This window comes from Sorex fumeus, unplaced genomic scaffold (assembly GCF_029834395.1).
Source record: "Sorex fumeus unplaced genomic scaffold, SorFum_2.1 ptg000026l, whole genome shotgun sequence".
Classification (NCBI taxonomy): Eukaryota; Metazoa; Chordata; class Mammalia; order Eulipotyphla; family Soricidae; genus Sorex; species Sorex fumeus.
Genome location: NW_026606083.1, coordinates 5204004 through 5224018, shown reverse-complemented (window position 1 = coordinate 5224018; position 20015 = coordinate 5204004). Strand labels below are relative to the sequence as shown.

Sequence of the window (20015 nt, the reverse complement as noted above, 5' to 3'; positions counted from 1 at the left end):
CATGAGATAGAGTTACAAAGTTGATCATAGTTGGGTTTCATTCATACAGTGTTCCAACATTCGTCCCTCTACCAGTGTGCATTTCCCACCATCAATGTCCCCCAGTTTTCCTCCTGCCACCCTCCCTCCAGTCTGTCTATATGGCAGACACTTTCCTCCTCCTGGTCCACCCTATCCCTCTCTCCCACCCTTCCCCCCCCCCAGTCCCCCGGGGGCATTATTGTTTGCAATACAGGTAGGTACAGGAGTTTGTTCCTTTGCCTGTTTTCAGCACACAGTTCTCATCCAGAGTGATCATTTCCAACTATTTTTGTCATGGTGTTCCCTTCTCTATCCCAACTGCCTTCTCCCTCAGCATTTGAGGTAAGCTTCCAACCATGGACCAATACTCCTGGCCCTTGTTTCTACTGTCCTTGGGTATTGGTGTCTAAGAACTTTTAACAGGCAGGGGCTCCCTATACAAGTATATAAAATAGGTACACAATAGATATTTACTAATCATTAAGAGATTCATTTTACAAGGTTTTTAAAATTATACAAACCCATTCGAGACCACCAGTCACCAATCAAATTCAGTTTTAGCCTACATTACTGTGATTACTCATCCTTGCTGGGTTCCCGCCCCACCCCCGCTTCAATTCTTATGTTGCCTGCACCATAAATGTTTGGTTGATCATCTCTATGCCATGTGAAACAGGCCTGTCTTTTCAGCACCAAGGATAGTACCCTAACAATGTACAACATGCATTTGATATCATGTCTTTATACAAGGTCAATTAATTGATTTAGACTAACACCATCACCAGCCCCCACCCCCTCAGAGTTTCCACAAACAACTTCTTCTATTTTTGGTTTTGTTTTATGTTTTTGTTATAGCTGCTTGTTTGGGGGATATGTCCAGCAATGCTCAGGAATTACTTCTGGTTCGGCATTCAGTAATCACTCCTGGTGGTGCTGAGGGACAATGTGAGATTCCTAGGATGGACGCTCGGCCAGCTACATGAAAGGCAAACGCCTTAACAACTGCCTCTATCTCTCCAGCCCTAGCTTCTCCTTTTGGATAGCATGTGTGCCACCCAATCAAACTACATCTATGCTGCCAATGCAGGACTGCCTGTCAGAACTGTGTCACCTTTACAACATGACAAGAACATAGACCAATTGAGATCAGGAAAGAAACAAAAACAAGGCAGCAACCTACGAGGAAACAGGCTATTCCCTGGTGCACCCTCCACTCCCTCACAACCCAGAGTCGGCTTTCTATTGCTACAGGAAAGTCTTTACTAGTGTTTCAGGTAGATTCATAAAATAGATTATTTTTGTCTAACTTTTTATAGCCATGTCCTTTATATTCATCTGTGTTTTAGATGTAACAAAAATCTACTCCTTTTTAACACAAGTAGTATTCCTTTGGATTAATATACCTGACTGTATATTAGCAATGAATGTTTAAGTTACTTCAAGTTCTGGATAAAGCTGCTACTCCCTAATGAACATTTTTTTCCATCTTGAATAAGTAATAGTGGGAACTCTCAGATTATATATAAAGGAAAGTTTAACTTAATAAATTCCCAAGTGTTTTGCTAAATCAACTGTTTCCTTTGCTCTTCCCAGCATTATTATATGAGTTCTATTATTCATTTTAAAAGAATGTTCCTCACTTTTTTGAGCATAATATTTTAAGAATGTCAGTAACAGTTTGCTGATGTGTATCTTTTCATGTCTTCTATATTCTGACTTATATTTTGTCTAGTTGCACTACAAATTACCTACAGTTTAAATCTGCCATTATAACTGCACTTATCTGTTGCATATATAATATTTTATATATGTGTGTATACACACACACACACTTTTTCTGACTACTTCATTTCATGTACTTTTTTGCTTTTTTGTATGTGCTTCTTTGTATTTTTTTGCATTGGGGCCACACCTTGTGGTACTCTATGTACTGCTTGGTCAGGGCTGTCTCCAGCATGCAAAGAAAATGCCCAGCCCACTGAGCCATTTCTCTGACCTGGCTTCACATATTCTGAAGGTCTGCTATTGGAATATTTATTCTGAAGAATCGAGAATTATTTCTTCAGTATAAAGATTTCTCAAAAAAAGAATAAAGCCTCCATTTGTTCGCATTTAAAGAGCACTAATTTAAAAAGATACACACACACACCTATGTTCATGGCAGTGCTTAGTCAGACAGCCAAGAACTAAAAACAACTGAAAACCCAACAAGAAATGAATGGATCAAATGGTGGTAGACATGAGACTGAAGATAGTTATGGGTCTTGCACACGGCCAGTCCCAGTCCCATCCCTTCATAAGGTCCCTGAGCACCACCAGGAACGAGCTAGTTGTGGTCCAAAAACCTGAATAAATAAAAGTTGTGGCATAAGTGCACAGTGGAATATTATACAGCCAGAAGATAAGATGAATAACACAGTTCACTGAAACCTGGATGCAACTGGAGGGTGTCTAAGACAAGTCACAGGAAGGAGGAAAGATAACAGAAGTCACTTATCTGTTGCATAGAGAATAGAATGGAAAGGGAATAAATGGAAGCTATCAGTGTGGACAAATCCTTGGCCCTGGATTACAAAAATGAGGATTCCAAGGAATAGAGGGGGTGTGAAGGGAAGGTAAACTAGAGGCAACACAGGAGCACTGGTCAAGGAACTGGGGTGATAAAGACGTAAGGTCACTGCAAACATCAAAACCTATGGGCCAACACTGTTGTGAACATGTGACTCAAACTTTCAGAATTAAACAAGAAAAAATAGAAGTTAGCGAAGGAGTTTGGGTGGGGGTAGGAGAGAACTTTGGGTGGTGGAAGGATGCTAATACAGAATGCCTGGAATTTATCAATAGCACTGCAGTTCATGGTGACTCAACCCAAGCTTCAAAAAGAATTACTTGGGGCTGGAGAGATGGTACAGAGGGTAAGACACTTGCCCTGCAAACGGTCGACCTGTGCTCAATCTGTCCCCTGCGCACCACCAGAGCATTCCTGGGAGCAGAACCAGGAGCATCCCGTAAGCTTTGCCAGGTGTGCTCCCCCCCCCGCCCAAAATTACTTATTGGGATGAACTAAGACCTTCAGCATTAAGTCTCACTTTCTGATACCTGTGAAGTCATTCTGCTATTTTAAAATGCATTGCAGGGTGTTTGATTTTCAACATTCTGGGTTTGATTCCTCTATCCCTCTCGGAGAGCCCAGCAAGCTACCTAGAGTATCCCGTCTGCACACAGAGCCTGACAAGCTACCCGTTGCGGATTCGATATGCCAAAAACAGTAACAAGCCTCACAACGGAGACATTACTGGTGCCCACTCGAGCAAATCAATGAACAACGGGAGAACAGTGCTACAGTGCTATTTTATAACTTATTTAATTAAGAATTTAGATGACATGGGGCTGGAGAGATAGCATAGCAGGTAGGGCGTTTGCCTTGCACGTTGCCGACCTGGGTTCGATTCCCAGCATCCCATATGTTCCCTGAGCACCGCCAGGAGTAACTCCTGAGTGTAGAGCCAGGAGTGGCCCCTGTGCATCGCCAGGTGTGACCCCCCCCCCAAAAAAAAGGAAAAAAAAAGGAATTTAGATGACATAGCCAAAACTGGTGTTTTTCTTTCTTTTGTAATGCCCTTTCTTGAGTTTGTATGAGGCCGACCCCAGTTCAATCTGTGGCATCTCATGGTCCCCCAACACTACCAGGAATGGTCTAAGTACAGCTGTGACCCAGAGACTCCTAGTTCCCCCCAAAGAAACTCTTCCTTCCTACTTTCTCACCCTTTGTCACTGCTGGTGTGATAGCTACGGGATCACACAATGGGTGCCGAGATAGCCCAAGAGCACTTGACTCCCACCGTGCATGAGGGGCAGTGTGGGGAGAGGCTCTCACTCCCACAACTCCATGTGGCTCTACCACTGATCCATCCCTGGCTCCAGTCTTCTATATTTCACATCTGTTCTTATATTTCAAGTGGACTTTTGCAGGCAGCATATAGCTGAGTCTAGTGTTTTTTTTGTTTGTTTGTTTAATTTGCTGACCAGCTATCATTTAGCTTCTTTTTATCTTAATTCACTTTAACTGAAATACCATTGGTGGCTGTGGCCATCAAATCAGAGAGCAGGTTTTGGTAAAGGGGTCTGAGAGAGCATATTTAGCCCAAATTGCTGCCAAAGCAAATCAGCCTGTAACCTGTTTTGTACAGCCTGCAAATTAAGAGTAATTTCATGGGGCCGGAGCAACAGTACAGTGTTCAAGGCATTTGCTTTACACAAAGCTGACCTGGGTTCGATTCCCTGGAAACCCATATGGTCCCCCGAGCACCACCAAGAATGATTCCTTAGTGCAGAGCCAGGAGTAAACTCTGAGTATTGGTGGGTGTGACCCCTCCCTCAAAAAAATAATTTTTTTATTTTATTTTTAAGATTTTTAGTGAAATAGTTTTAAAGATATTTATTTTGAAAAATGTGAAGGGGGCTAGTAGAGCACTTGCCATGGATGCAGCCAAATGGGTTCAATTCCTGGCATCCCATATGGTCCTCCAAACAGCACCAGGGGTGATTCCTGAGCAAAGAGCCAGGAGTAAGCCCTAAGCATTACCAGGTGTGACCCAAAAAATAATTTTTTAAAAAGGTGTGTCAAAAGCCAGAATCTAGAAACAATCCGAGTGTCTGAGAACAGACGAAAACCTTGGTACATCTACATAATGGAATACGATGCATCTGTTAGGAGAGATGAAGTCATGAAATTTGCTGGTAAGTGGATGGACACAGAGAGTATCATACTAAGTGAAAGGAGTCAAAAAGAGAGGGACAGACATAGAATGATGGCACTTATTTGTGGAATACAAAATAACATAATATGAGACTGATACCCAAGGGCTGGAGTGATAGCACAGTGGGTAGGGCGTTTGCCTTGCACACAGCCGACACAGCTGACCCGAATTTGATTCCTCCGCCCCTCTCAGAGAGCCCAGAAAGCTACTGAGAGTATCTCGCCCGCACGGCAGAGCTTGGCAAGCTACCTGTGACGTATCTGATATGCCCTACACAGTAACAAGTCTCACAATGTTATTGGGCCCACTCGAGCAAATCGATGAACAACGGTAGGACAGTGACCCAGGACAGTAGACACAAGGGCCAGGAATATAGCCCCATGGTTGGTAGCTTGTCTCATAAACTGGGAGTGAAGACAGCTGGAATAGAGAAGGGAACCCGAAGTCAATGACAGGGATTGCTCGGAATGGGAGATGTGTGCTGAATGTAGATAAAGGACCAAACATGATATAACCTCTCATTATCTGTATTGCAGACCATATAATGCCCAAAAGTAGAGAGAGATTATAGGGGAAATTGTCTGCCAAGGAGACAGGGAGAGGATTGGAAAGGGAGGGGGGGTATACTGGGGACATTGATGGTGGAGAATGTGCACTGGTGGAAGGATGGGTGTTTGATCACTGTATGATTGAAACTCAAACATGAAAGCTTGTGTCTTGCAGTGATTCAATTAAAAAAAAAGTGAGGGGGGAGGGGATAATGATACACAGGACAGAGAGATAGACACGCTCAAGAGGGAGCCTGAGGTTCTCCACAGTGGAAAAGACCTGACTTTATAATTTTAAAGGCTTACGAAAGAGGGAGGAATGAAAGTCTTTTGAGGCACAAGTGAACGTTGCAAAACTAAAATTTCTATATTTATGAGGCTCTACGGGAATGTGCTGTATTTACTCACCTTTGTAATCCATACGATCATTTTCATGTGATACTGGCAGAGCTGAATAGTTTCAACAGACACTACATTGACTACATAGCCTAGAACAGTCTTTAAAATCTATTTCTTTACTGCCAGAGTCTGATTATATTTAACAAAATTATTGATATAGCTGGATTTAAATCTACCCATTTAACATGTTTTCTATATACCCCACCTTTCTTTATTACATTTTCCCTTGCTTCCCTGTCTTGTTTTACTTGAACTTAGTCCTTAAGCAAATCATTTCATATCCACTATGAGCTAATCAGGAATACAGTAAATACTCACTTAAAGATGGCTGTCAACAGGTTCTCACTGCAATCCTGAACACACCAAACTGCGTCTTCGGCACTGTCTCACTCAGCATTATCAAGGATTCTTCCCGCAGTAAAATCAATATTAGGAACTTCCATTATTCTAGAACCCGCTCAGATACTTTTATGGGAAGCAGGTTCTCTGACATGGAAGATATGTGCTTGATACCTTCACAAACAATACGTTTTATCCTTGCAATGCAATGCCTCTATTTCCCTGTTCATTATTAGTATAGCTTTCACACATTTTATGTATAAAATTTTGTTGAAAAACTTGCAATTACAGCACAATTCTTTGTTCAAACCATCAACTTTTTAAAAGAATGTCTTAGGGTTCATGCCCAGAGCTGTGCAGAGACAGAACGGAGAGGAGACTGTGGTATGGGCTACAACCCAGGGCCTCTTTCACCCTTAAGCCACTCCCGAACCCTGCACAATGAGCTGTTTTTATAAAGTTAAAATAAAGGACCAGAGAGACAATCCAGGGCTTAAGCACTTGCCTGGCCCCACTGACACCCTGCACCAAGTATAGAGCTCTGAGCATGGGTAGGGTTCAGTCCTGAACAAAGCCAGGAAGAGTCTCTGAGTAGATGGGAGTAGGATAGGGTAGGGGGTGTTACCTCACACCACTCCAAATTAAGAAGAATACATTTTATATTTACTAACATAAGTACCATTTTTACACACTATTTCTCTGGCTAAATTCAAGCTTGCATTTTCAAATCTATGTTCCTTTCAGCTGAAGATGTTTACTGCTGTGCAAGTAGTTAAAGACAGCTTTTCTGGTTTTATATGTCAGAAAGTTTTTATTTTTTAATTTTAACTCTATTTTCAAAGACTATATAAGTTAGGCTAAATTTTCCATTTTTATTACTTATTAAATGTCTTATTACTTCCTAGTTCTGCAGTTTCAAAAAAACCTATCTTTTTCTTCTGTACATAATGTGTTTTGCTTTGGCTATCTATAAATGCTCTATCACCAGTTTTTAGTAATTGGTCATGTCTTGGATTTTTGTGTGGGCTTGTACTGCCGTGGGTTTGCTGCAATTATTAAATCCTGTGAACTGAGACTAGAGAGATACTACAGCAGGTAAGGTGCTTGCCTTGTATGTGGCTGACCCGGGTTAAATCCCCATTAGGGACCCTGAGGTTGCCAAGAATAGTCCAGGAGTGAGTCAGAAGCAAGCTCTGAGCAAGAGTGCATGTGGCCAACAAAAACAAAAACAAAATCTTGAGAACTGGAGACTGGAGCATTAGGACAGCAGGTAAGATGCTTCCCTTCACAGCCAACCCAGATTCCATCCTCAGCACCCCAAAATGGTCTCCTTCCAATGAGAAGGAGAATGATCCTCAGAATGATCCTTGAACTCAAAGTCAGCAATAAGACCTGAGCCTCACAGGGTACAATTCCCCAAAAGCAAACAAAAATCCTGAGAACTGGTCTTCTATAAGTTTGGGGCAGTGAAGATGCCTTGCAACCCATTAACTCTGGTTCAATGCCAGTCACCCCATGTAGTCCTGAGCACTTCCAAGTATAACAACCCCCTCCTCCCTGACACAAAAGAGACTATTTTAGGGCCAGAGAGAACAGAGATTAAGGCAATTGCCTTGTATCCTGCCAATCCTGGTCTGAATTCCTCTCATCACATATGGTCCCAATACTCTCAGGATTCACTCTTGAACAAAAGAACCAGGAATATCCTCTGAGCACTGCTGGATGTGACTCCAAACATCCCCTCCTCATGACAGTTTTAAATTTAAATAATTACTTTTTACTTCTCAACATATCACATAGGCAAAAAGTAATATAATTATTTCCATTATATAAAATGTACTTAACTCTGTGATAATCTGTTTTATCATGCTAATCAGATATGCTGATTAATAATAAACTTGCTAAGTAAAACATAAGAGGTAAATCAACATAGCTTGGTAAACCAAATCTCTCAGAATTTCTTTGGTGAGAGGTGACAGAATGCGGAGTGGCAGAGTTAAATACATGATCTTTACTATTAGCCGAGTTAGAATCTTCGCCTTGCCACTTCATATTTGTATGGCCTGGGCAAGTTACTTAATTCGAGTCTACAAAATAATAAAGACTGCTGAAGTTGTTTTAAAGATTGCTTGCCTCATCTCCCTTTGCATCTCCTCCCCGCCCACTCTTCCTTTATTCCTTCTTTCCTTTCCTCCTTCCTTCTTCACAGGCAAGGCAAAGGGTATACACCACAGAGCTACATCCTTAGCCCGTAGGTCCCTCTTTTCTTCTGGAAAATGTTACAGATCAGTATGTATGATATATTTTTGTTTCTTTTTAGGTAGTTCATATATTGAAAATAGCTCCACTGACAGAACAACACGCCACAGAGATGTCACCAGACCCTGTGCCAGGCTGTCTTAACCAGAGCAACTCGGAGGGGGTGGGTGAACCCCATCCCCCCAACAGAGTCCCAGCAGCAGAAAACCTCCAGAACTCACCCACCACCATCTCACTGCTGCTCTCCACAGGCTCACAGGCTCAGACCAGCCTCACCCATGAGTGAAATCTGCAGAAAAAACCAGGTATGTGGGACTTGTGACTAAAATCTCTAAGCTGGCTGGGAGAGGACATGGGCCTCCTCCTCCCATCTCCCTAGCTGACCAGTAGCTTGGCAGTCAGACCCACAAACTGCCTCTGGTGCCATGTAATCTCATCAGCAGTCATGATACAGAGACGCTTTTTTTTTTTTTTGCTTTTGCGTCACACCCAGAGAGGCACAGGGGTTACTCCTGGTTCATGCACTCAGGAATTAATCCTGGCAATGCTCAGGGGACCATATGGGATGCTGGGAATTGATCCCAGGTCTGCTGCGGGCAAGGCAAACACCCAACCCGCTGTGCTATTGCTCCAGCCCCATGATCCAGAGACTCTTAAGAGACTCTATAGAGTCACTAAAGAGGGTAACATAGAATGACATGCTGCAGAGATGCCTCCAGACCGGGGGCCAGGCCATGTCATCCGGGGCAATTTGGAGGGGGGCAGGTGAGTTTCCCTCCCAGCCCCAAAAGAGCCTCAGCAGCCGAAAACCTTCAGAACTCAAAACCTTCACCACCATACTCATGGCCACAGGCTCGAAGGCGCCTCTCCCATGAGTGAATCTGCTGTATAACCAGATTCAATCTAAATATTTAAATTTTTTTAATATTCTAAATTTTAGAATTCTTGGAACATGCGGCCACACAACCTCTCATACTCTACACCACTGATGTAACAAGAGTAGCACACAACATTTGAAAGGGGTTAAACTTGAAGGAACTAATCTCATGGGGGAGAGGGGGAACATATATATACACATATTTGTATGTACAAAAGCACACGAGGCTCACCCTTTAACAAACATGTTAGTAATCTCTTATACAAGGGCTTAATGGCTCCAGAATTAAATACAACAATCTTCACACACTTTCCTCTAAGGAAACTTTACTGGACCATTTTTAGCAGATTATTCATAACAAGCAATACAAAAATCGTTTCAGTTCTGCTTTGGGGGGCATGATTTGGGATTTGGGGTGGTAACATTCGAAATATGGTGGTCAGAAGGTGCTAGACTGTACCATTAAAACAGGTCTAGTCACTAGAAGATCAAGAGGATTTGGATTTGTGTTTTTCAAAAATGTTGCTAATGTTGATAATGTTTTGGGACTCAAAGAACACAAACTGGATGGCAAATTGATAGACCCCAAAAGGGCCAGAGCTTTAAAGGGGAAGGAGTCCCAGAAAAAGAGTTTTGTGGATGGATTGAGCTTAGATACTTCTGAAGAACAAGTTAAAGACGATTTTGGAGCCTTTGGAGAGACTGAAAATCCTGAGCTTCCCATGGACACAAAACCAAGAGAAGAGGATTTTGTTTTATCACATACACAGAAGAAAAGTCAGTTAAATTGTTAGAAAGCAGATACCATCAAATTGAATTTGGGAAGTGTGAAATCAAAGTTGCACAACCCAAAGAGATATACAGGCAGCAATAGCAACAACAAAAAGGAGGAAGGGGTGCTGCAGCTAGTCAAGGGTGGTACTAGGAGTCATGGCTGAGGTCAGGGCCAAAACTGGAACCAAGGATTTAATAACTATTATGATCAAGGATCATAATAAGGGCTGGAGCGATAGCACAGCGGTAGGGCGTTTGCCTTGCACGCAGCCAACATGGCCGACCCGAGTTCGATTCCTCCTCCCCTCTCAGGAGCCCGGCAAGCTACCGAGAGTATCTCGCCCGCAAGGCAGGGCCTGGCAAGCTCCCCGTGACGTATTCGATATGCCAGACACAGTAACAACAAAGTCTCCAATGGAGACGTTACTGGGCCCGCTCGAGCAAATCGATGATCAACGGGAGGGCCTTTACTTTACCTTTATGATCAAGGATATGGAAATTACAATTTAATTTTAACTATAGTGGTCATGGCATATATGATTACACTGGGTATAACTATGGGAACTGGATATGGAAAGGGATATACAGACTGCAGTGGCCAGCAGAGCACTTATGGCGGCGAGGCATTTCATAGACTTTGTTATGTCCGACTGTATACTGCCACCAGTTTTCTTGTTTTGACTTTTGTCCTTTGCTATTTGTGTTATGACTCAGTGTGGATTTATGCTGTTACAAATTTTGTTTGTATGATTTCATGCTAAACCTCAAATAAAGGTTTCCTTATGTGAAGAAAAAAAACCTGTCCACCAAGACTCCATGATCCTGCAAGCTAAGTTAAATAGAAGAATAAAAACATTCACCCTGAATGAAATACTAAAAGACCATTGATATAAACCAAACAATCAAACAATCACTACCGGAGCAACAACCCCACACAGTAAAATGGCAACGCAGCCTTTTATATCAATAATTTCTCTGAATGTCAATGGACTGAACTCTCCCTTCAAAGATAGAGAGTGGCATGATGAATCAGGAAACAAAATCCATCCATTTGCTGCAGACAGGAAACACAACTAAAATCCTAGGACAGACACAGGCTTAGAGTAAAAGGCTGGAAAACAATCATACAAGCCAACGGTAAACAGCAAAAAGCTGGCACAGTCATACTTAGACCAAACAGCATTCAAGCTAAAGAAATTAAAGATAGGCATGGACACTACTCATTGGCTGAAGGAACAATAAATCAGTACTGTTAGTAACAAGTATGCACCATATGGATCGAGATACAATAGTGGGGGACTTCAGGATTCCACTGTAACCTTGGATAGATCAACTAGAGAGAACATCAATAAAGGCATGCAAGCATTAAATGAAGAACTAGAAGATCTGGGGCTAGTGGATATATAAAGGCCTTACATCCTCAAAATGCCTTATACATTCTTCTACAGTGCATATAGAACACTCTCCAAAATAGATCACATATTAGGGCATAAGACAAACCTACATCGATTCACAAATACAAAAACCATACCTATCAGACCACAACCCCAAAGAGCACTGTAGCACTGTCCTCCTGTTGTTCATCAATTTGCTAGAGTGAGCACCAGTAACGTCTCCATTGTGAGACTTCTTGTTACTGTTTTGGCATATCGAATACACCACGTGGAGCTTCCCATGCCGGTGGGATACTCTCGGTAGCTTGTCGGGCTCTCCAAGAGGGACAGAGGAATCAAACCTGGGTCGGTTGCATGCAAGGCAAATGCCCTACCCTCCACAATGGATAATCATCCACAATGAATCAAGAGGGAATAGAAAGCCTAAATAGGCTAGTCAAGAACAAGGATAATTGAAACAGTAATTAAAAATCTGACCCATGGGGCTGGAGGGATAGCAAAGGGGATAGGGTGTTTCCCTTTCACGCGGCTGACCTGGGTTCAATTCCCAGCATCCCTAAGCACCGCCAGGAGTAATTTCTAAGTGCATGAGCCAGGAGTAATCCCTGTGCATTGCCAGGTATGACCCAAAAAGAAGAGAAAAAAAATCTACCCCCACGAATGAGGCACCTCCCTGGATCAAGAAACCAGTCCTGGCAGACGAAACCCTCCAGAACTCAACCGCTGCCATGCCCACAGTCACTTTCCACACACTCGGACAGGCTTCATCCATGAGTGAACCTATTCCTGGACATCTCGTACTTTACACACCCAATATTCCAGGAGTATCACGCCACATTTGATGGGGTTTAAAGTAGAAGGCAACCAATCTCAGGGGGGAATATATTTTTACAGATACTTTTAACTATGAATGGCAAAAAAGCACATGAGAAAATGCTCTACATCATTAATCATCAGGGAGATGCAGATCAAAACCACAATGAGATATCATCTCACACCTCAGAGACTGGCACACATTCAAAAGAACAAAAGCAACCAATGCTGGCATGGATGTGGCGAGAAAGGGACACTCCTTCACTGTTGGTGGGAATGTCGACTGGTTCAGCCCTTCTGGAAAACAGTATGGACGATTCTCAAAAAATTAGAAATTGAGCTCCCATTTGACCCAGCGATACCACTCCTGGGAATATACCCCAGAGAGGCAAAAATGTGTAGTCGAAGTGACATCTGCACTTGTTTGTTCATTGCAGCACTGTTTACAATAGCCAGAAACTGGAAGAAACCTGAGTGCACAAGAACAGATGACTGGTTAAAGAAACTCTGGTACATCTACACAATGGAGTACTACGTAGCTCTTAGAAAAGATGAAGTCATGAAATTTACATACAAGTGGTACAATATGGAAAGTATCATGCTAAGCGAAATGAGTCAGAAAGAGAGGGATAGACATAGAAAAATTGCATTCATCTGGGGGATATAAAGCAACAAAATATGAGATCAATACCTAAGAATAGCTGAGATCAACACCAGGAGGATTACTCCATAACTTAGAGGCCAGCCGGATATTCTAGGGGAAAGGGCAGTTCAGATAGAGAAGGGAACACCAAATGAAAGGTGTTTGGAGGATCCTCCCAGGAGGGGAAATGCATGTTGAAAGTAGACTATGGACTGAACATGATTGCCACTCAATGCCTCTTTTGCAGACCACAACACCCAAAAGGAGAGAGAGAACAAAGGGGAATGCCCTGCCACAGAGGCAGGGTGGGAGGGGGGGTGAGGGGAAATGGGCACTGGTGGAGGGATGGGTATTTGATCATTGTATGACCGAAACTCAGGCACAAAGATTTGTAAATCTACAACTGTACCTCATGGTGCTTCACTAATAAAAAAAAAAATAAAAAAAAAATAAAGATACACAAGGCTCAACCTTTAACAACATGTTACTAATCTCTTATACAAAGGACTTAATGGCTCCTGGGTGATAAATACAATACTCTTCACACACTTTTCTCTAAGAAAACATTTTGGATTACTTTAAGCGTATTATTCATGACAAGCAATACAAAATAAATTTGGGGTTCAGGGTGAAAACATCCAAAATATGGTGGTGGGGAAGGTGTAATGGTCATGGGATTGGTGTTTGAATATTACATGGAATCAAATATTGTGAACCTTATAAACTTTACAAATTTTTTTTTAAATCTGCCCCCAAATGAAAGTCCTGTTACAGATGGGTTTACTGGTGAATTTTATCAAACAAAAAATGTTCAGAGAAAACTTAAAGCCGTTGATCCTTAAGTTCTTTTAAAATATTAAAATAGGAACTTTTTCTACCACCTTCTATGCAGCTAACACTACACGAATACCTAAAGCAAAGAAAGGCATTTCTAAAAAAGAAAACTTCAAGTTTTTCTCTTAGATCTTAAAATTTCTCTATCGATGAAAAAATTCTCAACAAAAATTTAAGAAACTGAGTCTAATTGCATGTCAAAAAATAATACACCACAGGGGCTGGCGCGATAGTACAGTGGGTAGGGCGTTTGCCTTGCACGCGGCTGACCTGAGTTCAATTCCCAGCATCCCATATGGTCCCCGAGCACTGCCAGGATTAATTCCTGAGTGCAGAGCCAGAAGGAACCCCTGAGCATTGCCGGATGTGCCCCCCCGATATGATCCGTAAATTTTTGACAAAGGAGCTGAGAGAATAAAACAGAGCTAAAAAGAACCTCTTCAACAAATGGTGCTGGCAAAACTAGATAATGTGTGAAAAATTATAACTAAATCCATATATCATACCTTACATAAAAGTCAATTCAAAGTTCATCAAAAATCTTGAGATGAGGGCTGGAGCGATAATACAGCGAGTAGGGCATTTGCTTTGCACACAGCCAACCCAGGTTCAAATCCCAGAATCCCGTATGGTCTCCTAAGCACCTCCAGGAGTAATTCCTGAGTGCAGAGCCAGGAGTAACCCCTGTGCATTGCTGGGTGTGATGCAAAAACAAACAAACAAACAAACAAAAAAACCTTGAGATGAGACCATAATCTATAAAACCCAATAAATAGAATGCTCCAAGATCTGGACTTCAAAGGTGTCTTCAATGATACAATGCCACTGGCAAAGGCAACAAAATCAAACACTAAACAAATGGAACTGCATCCAAAATGTTTCTGCAAGACCAGAGCGATAGTACAGTGGGTAGGGAGTCTTCCTTGCATGTGGCTGACCTAGGTTTTATCACCAGCATCCCATTATGGTTCTCTGAGCACTGCCAGGAGTAATCCCTAAGCATTTCTGGGTGTGACCCAAACAACAACAACAACAACAACAACAAAAAAAAAAAAAAAGTTTCTGCATGGCAAAAGAAACACAAGCTACCCACCCCCGACTCCCCAACCCGGTCTCCAGGCTGTCTTCAGTGGGGTATCTCCAAGTGGAACAGACTGAATTTCCCTCCCAAACCCAGCATAACCCTGGCAGTCAAAAACCTCCAGAACCCAACCGTAGCCATGCTCAAGGGTGCTGTCCACAGGCTCAGATGAGTCTCACTCATGAGAGAACCTGCAGAAAAACCCAGTATGCAGGACCCATGACTGAAATCTCCAAGCTCACTTGAAACTGGACTGGGCCTCCCCTTCCCCCATCTCCAAGTTTACCAGGAGCTTGGCAGTCACACACACAAACTGCCCCTGGTGCCATATAATCTCATCAATGGCCAAGATTCAGGGACTCTCAAATAAAGATCCCTTAAGAGAGTAGCATATGCCTTACCCACAAATGAATGTGTTCTATAATCGTATCCTAAATTTTAGAATTCATGGACCTTTCATACTCTAGCCCACTGATGTACCAAAAGCATCACACATTTGTTTGGGTTTAACATACATGCTTGTAATCTCTTATACAAGGGCTTAAATGGCTCCAGAATGAAATACAACAATCTTCACACACTTTGCTTTTATGATGGTGAGAAGCTGCAGAGAGGAGTATTGGTGTTTGAATATCAAATGCAATGAATTATTGTGAACAACTTTTTTTCTTTTTTCTTTTTTTCTTTATTTTATTTTATTTTTTTGCTTTTTGGGTTACACCTGGCTATGCACAGGGGTTACTCCTGGCTCTACACTCAAGAATTACTCCTGGCGGTGCTAAGGGGTCAGGGGACCATATGGGATGCTGGGAACTGAACCTGGGTCGGCTGCATTCAAGGCAACCGCCCTACCCGCTGTGCTATTGCTCCAACCCTGTGAACAATGTTTTAAATATAAAATTAAATTAAAAATATAGAAATGCGGGCTGAAATTAAAAGACACTTAACTGAATGGGAGAAAATACTTGCAATCAAAATATCAAATGAAGGATAGATATCCAGAATATATAAAGTACAAAGATCAGCAACAAAAAAAAATCCAAACACCTCATCAAAAATGGGGAGAGGAAAAGAAAAGACTTCTCTGAGGAGAACCAACAGATAACTAACAGGCTCATTAAAAAAAAAAAAAGCTGACCATGACCATTTATTATTATGGAAATCCAAATCAAGACAACAATGAGATACCATTTCACACCAGTGAAAATGTACTATATAAAAATCAATGAGAACAACCTCTGAGAGCAAGATGTGCTGAAAATGGAACTATCTTCAACTGCAGGTGTAAAAATGTTGTCTGGTCAACCCCTATGTAAAACATTACGAAGGTTCTCAGTAAACTTTAAATTGAGCTGCCACATGACTCAGCAATTCCACCTTTGGAAATCTACAACAAGGATAGAAAAACATTCAAAAGGACATATGCACACCATTTTTCATAGCAGCTCTCAGTACAGTAGTTTAGAGTTTGAATCAACCTAGATGTCCAATAACAGATCAGTGGATCATGAAAGATGTGATCTATAAACACAATGGAATACTATACATCTGTAAGGAATGGTGAAATCATGCAGTTTTCTGAAACATGGTTGGAACTGGAAGACATCACGACAAAAGAAGCTGGAAGAAGAAGGATAAACACAGGATGATATCACTTAGAAATGGTATTTAAAGTAACTAGATGAGAAGATGCAATAGTTTGAAGAGGGAATAACTAGATCACGTGGGGCCCAAATCTATTTAGGAAGCAGAAGAAAGACAATGGGTTGACTATGGAAGACTCTGTGGATATTTAGATGAGAGCCATGAGAAGCAACAGGTACAAGGGTCATGTACACTGGTGGTGTTAAGGAAGGATAGAGCTAAATATCCAAACTACAGAGTCAACCCAAACTTTAATAACCAAGATAAAAGGTGACCTTCAAGATGACAGTTGGGTATTGGGAGAGAGAAAAAAAAACAAGGGACACTGGAGGTGAGAAATGGTGATTGGTGAAGGTATGGCTGTTAGAACACTACATGACTGAATCCAATGATGATCAACTTTGTAAATGCATATTTCAAAGCAATAAATGTTTACTTAAAAGAGAGAACAGTAAAACAGCAGGGAGGGCATTTGCTTTGCAAGCAGTCAACCCAGATAGGATACCCAATATCCATTATGGTCCCCCAAGCACAGCCAGGAGGAATTCCTGAGTGCAGAGCCAGGAATAACCACTTAGCTTTGCCAGGTGAGAGAAAGTGAGAGGAGGGGAGATGGGAGAGGAAAAGTGAGGGAGGGTGAGATTGTATTTTGTGCCCGGTCCCTACCACTCAATACTCCCCTAGAGACCAACAATGCTGATGTTGGCCTCTTTCTTTTGTAGGTGCATCAGGAAATCCAAATCTCTTCAGGCCCTGCTGACCCTGCACCACACCTCTCCCTGCACCAAGGAACCATCCTCGATGCCCACCTCTCCAAACCAAAACCAATCATGAGGTCCTGGTCAACCCCACCAACTCTAAGAGTTGTTGGTTTGGTATCTTTCCCCTAATACCTCCATAGTAACCCTGCTACACAAATGGGAATTATTAGATATTCACCTGCATGGCCACTGAAATAGCATCGTAAGGACACAGAAATTGGTAGATAAACATATTATAAGGAGTAACAGCTTGCTCAGAAACCAATGAATCCAATCAGACCTCAGGTAATTGGGAATCTGAAGCTCAAAATCACAGCACCCACAATCTAAAAGAACAATGGGGAAGCAAAGGAATTCTGGCATACAGGGACACAAGTCCTATCAAATAACTGAGCTCAGATAAAGCCTCAAGCCTCATCAATGAGTAATTCAAATCAATACTCCATGTAATGCCATTAGCAATATAGCGTCACTGGAAGAAAATTAAGCCAACTCAAAGATGAACAAATCCAGGGTATCATAGGAGTCCATAAAATATGGAACTGAAGGAGTTAAAAGAATAAAATAGCTAGGGGAGGAGCGATTGTACAAAGGGTTGGGTGTTTTCCTTGCTCATGACCAACCTGGGTTTGATCCCCAGTATCTCCCATATGGTCCCCTGAGCACAGTCAGGAGGGATTCCTGAGTACAGAGCCAGGAATAAACCCCTGAGCAAGAATGGATGCAACTTAAAAAGCAAAAAAAAAAAAAAAAAACCCAAACAAACAAAAAATAAAACCCCAACAATAGCAAGCCACAGCAACAGAAATCAGCATGCCTCAGGAGGACTGTATCAATGATACTGAAGACAAAGTACTGGCTATCACCAATCATGAAGTGACAAAATAAAAGAGATAAACAAATGGAAGAGAATGTAAGATTCTTACCGGAAAATAGCAAGAGAAATAATCTTAGAATCATAGGAATACCAGGAGGAGGGAAGAAAGGAGAAAGGGGAAGAAGAAGAAGAGCTGGTGGGAGACAATTTAGTAATTGGGACCTTTCCTGATCTCTGGAAGAGGCACTGCACAGATTTAAGAGGCCTAAAGAGTACCAGACAAAATAGACCCCAAGCCCCAGAACAGCATCAAGACACAAAGTGATATGACAGGGTAAACTGGAAAGACACAGACAGACTACTTAAAGAGCAAATGGAACATCAGGAACTAGTCCCTTTCTCATGAACATAGTCTTCGTGAAATTCACCTGTAGTCCAACCTTTCCACACTCACGGTCGAAGTCGGCCAGCATTAGTGCAGCTTCGCTAATGTTTGGTGTTATTAGAACAATGTCATCACCAAAGCAGAGGTGGTGTAATTGCCGACTGTCTTATCTTCACTCCCATTCCTTCTCATTCCTATTCTTGAGGGTGGCACTGAAGAGTTCCGGTGAAACGGTACAGCCCTCTCGAACCTCTCTCTTTACGTCGATGATCACTTCCTTGTAAAATGGTGAGATCCTGGTAGTGAATTTATAATACAGCTCATGGAGGAGCCTACTGTACTGAGTTTGAACACGCTGTTTGGCTAGGGATTCGATGGCTGCTTCAGTCTCAACAGAATCGAAGGACTTCTTTAAATCAACGAACATTAGACAGAGCCGTATCTTGAACTCCCGAGAAATCTCAATAGCTTGGTCATTGTGTGGATATGGTCGATTGTGCAGAATCCTTTTCGGAACCCGGCTTGCTTGCATGGTTGTCCTTCATCTAGTGTGATTCTGCCAATCCTATTTAGGATGACTCGAGTGAATAACTTGTAGATGACAGACAACAGGGAGATCAGGAGATAGTTGCCAATGTTGTGGATATCTCCCTTCTTGTACAACAAAAAACAGTCCTGCTAGTTTTCCACTGGGACAGAATCTTGCATTCAGATAGGTAGTCTGTAAAGATCCAAGCCAGTGTGTTGACGAGTACTGATGGCAGATTCTTCTGGTGTTCAGGTCTGACCTTGACTGGACCAAGTGCTGTCCACTTCTTTACCCACGAAATGGCTTGTCAGATTTTGAAAGGGAGAGCGCTGGTAACGACATACCCATCCTGCGGTATTTGCGGGCAGGTGGATGTGGCTATCGAAGAGATACAAGCAGAAGTTGTGGATAACCTTTTCCATTGTACTTCTGGAAGATGTGGTATATAGGAATATGTATCAGGACATCGAAGGGCAGTCATCTTCATCTTGTAGTTGGCGAAGGACAGGCGGGCGTTGTGAATACTTTTCCCAGCTTCTGCTGCATCAGCCAACACTGCTGCTCTTCTCTCTTTGAGGTCTTCCTTTATTGCTTCTTTGCACAGCTTTGCAACCAAGGACATTGACTTGTGTTTGCCTGAGGATTGCACCAAACCATGTTGGCGAATGAGCTCGAGAGTTTCCGGAGACACGCGTGTTTTTGTGGCTTTCTCATTCTCGGCATTCCTCGAACAATCATGGAGATGCTTGAACTAGTAAATCATATTCCTGATCGATTCTGTCAATGAAGGCATCTTCCCATATTGCCGCAATAGTGCAAAAAGCTCCCAGTTGGTGGCCGTTCTGGGAGTTCTCTTAAACTTTGCAGCCCTTTCTCCCCACTCCCTGAAGCAGAATTTCGCACGAAGGAGACAGTGGTCTGATCCCATTTGGAATTTTGGGACAATAGCGACATCAATCAGGCAAAACCATATGATGTGGTCAATTTCGTTGCAGAACTGTCCACCGGGAGACTCCCATGTCCAACGTTTATATTCGCCCTTCTGGAACTTCGAGTGACCAATGGATGGTCTTGGGCGACATGATGAACTCAGACAGTCTCTCACCCTGTTCGTTCCATTCTAGGCAGTGGGTCCCA

At 42.3% G+C, this 20015-nt stretch overlaps 1 protein-coding gene and 1 pseudogene across 1 annotated transcript in view; one reads left to right on the top strand and one right to left on the bottom strand.

Annotated features, from left to right (window-relative positions):
* RSF1 (remodeling and spacing factor 1) overlaps positions 1 to 20015 on the bottom strand; it is a 149537-nt gene that overhangs the window by 99475 nt on the left and 30047 nt on the right. The window lies entirely within an intron of this gene.
* On the top strand, positions 9036 to 19290 carry LOC130023968 (heterogeneous nuclear ribonucleoprotein D-like; annotated as a pseudogene).